Source organism: Symphalangus syndactylus, chromosome 12 (genome assembly GCF_028878055.3).
Source record: "Symphalangus syndactylus isolate Jambi chromosome 12, NHGRI_mSymSyn1-v2.1_pri, whole genome shotgun sequence".
Taxonomy (NCBI): Eukaryota; Metazoa; Chordata; class Mammalia; order Primates; family Hylobatidae; genus Symphalangus; species Symphalangus syndactylus.
In genome coordinates this window covers 97,704,676-97,708,214 of record NC_072441.2, presented here as the reverse complement: position 1 = coordinate 97,708,214, position 3,539 = coordinate 97,704,676, and positions in this window count along the sequence as shown.

Here is a 3,539-nt window from a genome sequence, read left to right as displayed (position 1 = left end):
ATCTATATGTATATCTATATCTCCATGTGTATAGTTATACTTATATCTACTTATATATTTGGAAGTTTTTTAGTTGTAACTAGAACAGAAATATATTTTAAAACATCAAAAAGGTTTATGATATATCACTGAATATTAAAAAGCATATTTTAATACAATGTATAATGTGATTCAGATTCATTGGTGACAGTATTATGAGCAATTTTTCCCCTTCTTTGTGCTTTTCTGAACTTTCAATGTATTTTTTCACAATGGACATATATTAACATTAAAGAAAAAAAGCTGTAAATTCTTTTTCTTTTTAATTGTAACTTGTCTTCCTATAACCTACTATTTACAAAGTTCCCTAGTCTTCTGAGTGGAGGAAACAGCTTTGCAGGTGAAATTTTCCTGAAGAAATAACTGTCTCCGATTTGATCCAGTGACAGATGGCACATGTGAAAACTCAATTTTAACATAGGCCCGGCATAGTCAAGGCCCTCCCTACCTCTCTAGCCTCTGTTCCTGCCCCAAGGCCACCACGGCTGTCTCTAGGCTCCCAGGCTGCTTGCTCCAAACCTTGACTGGTCTAGAAAGTTCTCCCAACCTGGACCTCAGCTCCAAAGTCATTCTATTTATATATATATATATATTTTTTTTTATTATACTTTAAGTTCTAGGGTACATGTGCACAACATGCAGGTTTGTTACATATGTATACATGTGCCATGTTGGTGTGCTGCACCCATTAACTCGTCATTTACATTAGGTATATCTCCTCATGCTATCCCTCCCCCGTCCCCCACCCCACAACAGGCCCCGGTGTGTGATGTTCCCCTTCCTGTGTCCAAGTGTTCTCATTGTTCAATTCCCACCTGTGAGTGAGAACATGCAGTGTTTCTTTTTTTGTCCTTGAGATAGTTTGCTGAGAATGATGGTTTCCAGCTTCATCCATGTCCCTACAAAGGACATGAACTCATCATTTTTTATGGCTGCATAGTATTCCATGGTGTATATGTGCCACATTTTCTTAATCCAGCCTATCATTGTTGGACATTTGGGTTGGTTCCAAGTCTTTGCTATTGTGAGTAGTGCTGCAATAAACATACGTGTGCATGTGTCTTGATAGCAACATGATTTATAATCCTTTGGGTATATACCCAGTAATGGGATGGCTGGGTCAAATGGTATTTCTAGTTCTAGATCCCTGAGGAATGGCCACACTGTCTTCCACAATGGTTGAACTAGTTTACAGTCCCACCAACAGTGTAAAAGTGTTCCTATTTCTCCACATCCTCTCCAGCACCTGTTGTTTCCTGACTTTTTCATGATCGCCATTCTAACTGGTGTGAGATGGTATCTTGTTGTGGTTTTGATTTGCATTTCTCTGATGGCCAGTGATGAGGAGCATTTTTTTCATGTGTCTGTTGGCTGCATAAATGTCTTCTTTTGAGAAGTATCTGTTCTCTTAAAGGAGTTTTCCAATTCCTATCATGCTCTTTGATTGTACCACATTGTTTTCTTCCTGAATTTATTTGTGTGATTTTTATTTAATATCTGCTCCCCCACCCCCAACAAAACTGTGGGCTTCATGAGATATACTCATGACTGAATCCCTATGCTAGCACACTCTCAGGAGTCTCAAAGGGACTTAGCTATTTCTTGCGTATTTGAATGCACCAGTATAATGAGATAAATAGAATTCAGAGAGGAACATGGGAGGGAGCACTATCATTGTGTCCGCTTGGGGTCCTCAATCTAACCAATGAATCAACAACTATTTGCTGAGTGTCTCCCTGCCCACTGCTAGATACTTCAGGAGATGGAAGATTAATATAGGAAAGGATCCCTGCCCTCTGGAAATGTATGGTATAATCTGAAGAGATAAAAAAAATACAAACCAGATATATAACACTACTAATTAAATTACACTGGAATTATATCCCATTTTTAGTGACAACCCAAATTTTCTACACAGATTATATCCATATGAGAAAACGGTATTGAGCCCGAATAGCTTTTAAACAAATTCAAATAGTTTTTTGTTCTCATTCCTATTCCTAGAGATTCTTCTTTTTCATTTTCTTTTTTCTTTATTTTTGGTGGGTATGTGTATATGTATGTATGTATGAATTTAACTGTAATTGGTAAATAAAAATTATATATATTTATGGTGTACAACATAATGTTTTGATATATCTATACTTTTGTGAAATGGCTAAATTAAGCTAATTAACGTATCAGTGACCTCACATTATTTTTTTTTGTGTGATGAGAACATTTACAATCTACTCTTTTTGCAATTTTCAAGTACAGATGCCCCTCAAGTTACAATGGTGTTACATCCTGATAAACCCATCATAAGCTGAAAATATTGAAAGTTGAAAGTGCATTTTCAACTTATGATATTTCCAATTTACAATGGGTTTATCCAAGCATAACCCCATCATAAATCTATACTGAATAAATATGGCTCTTGCACCATCATATAGTCAAAAATCCTAAGTTGAAACATTTTACGTCAGGAATCATCTGTATATAATACATTGTTATAAACTGTAGTGACCATGTGGTACAATAGATCTCTTGAACTTACTCTTCCTAACTGAGATTCTGTATCCTTTGACCAACATCTTCCGAATTCCCACACCTCACCTCCAGTCCTTGGTAACTACCTTTCTAATTTCTGCTTCTATGGGTTCAGTATTTTTAGATTCCAAATATAAGTGAGATCACATATTTGTCTTTCTATGCCTGGTTTATTTTATTTAACACAATGTCCTCCAGGTTCATCCATGTTGTTGCAAATGACAGGATTTCCTTCTTTTTTTTTTTTTTTTTTTTTTGAGACAGAGTTTCACTCTTGTTGCACAGGCTGGAGTACAATGGCGCGATCTTGGCTCACCGCAACCTGCACCTCCCGAGTTCAAGTGATTCTCCTGCCTGAGCCTTCCTGAGTAGCTGGGATTACAGGCATGTGCCACCACGCCTGGCTAATATTGTATTTTTAGTAGAGACAGGGTTTCTCCATGTTGGTCAGGCTGGTCTCAAACTCCTGACCTCAGATGATCCACCTGCCTCGGCCTCCCAAAGTGCTGGAATTACAGGCGTGAGCCACCATGCTGAGCCAAGGATTTCCTTCTTTTAAAAGACTGAGTAGTATTTCATTGTGTATATATACCACTTTTTTTTGAAAGCCATTTGTCCATTGACAGACACCTAGGTTCATTTCATATTTTGGCTATTGTGAATAATGCTGCAAAAAACATGGGAGTTTAGCATTTCTTTGACATACTGATCATTTTTTTTGGCTACATACCCAGTGGTGGGATTGTGTCATATGGAGGAAACTCCATACCATTTTCCATAATGGCTCTACCAATTCGCATTCCCACCAACAGTGTGCAGTGGTCCCTTTTCTTTGCATCCTTACCAACACTTGTTATCTTTCATCTTTTTTTTTTTTTTTTTGAGACAGAGTCTCACTCTGTCGCCCAGGCTGGAGTACAGTGGCGCAATTTTGACTCACTGAAAGCTGCAAGCTCCACCTCCCAGGTTCA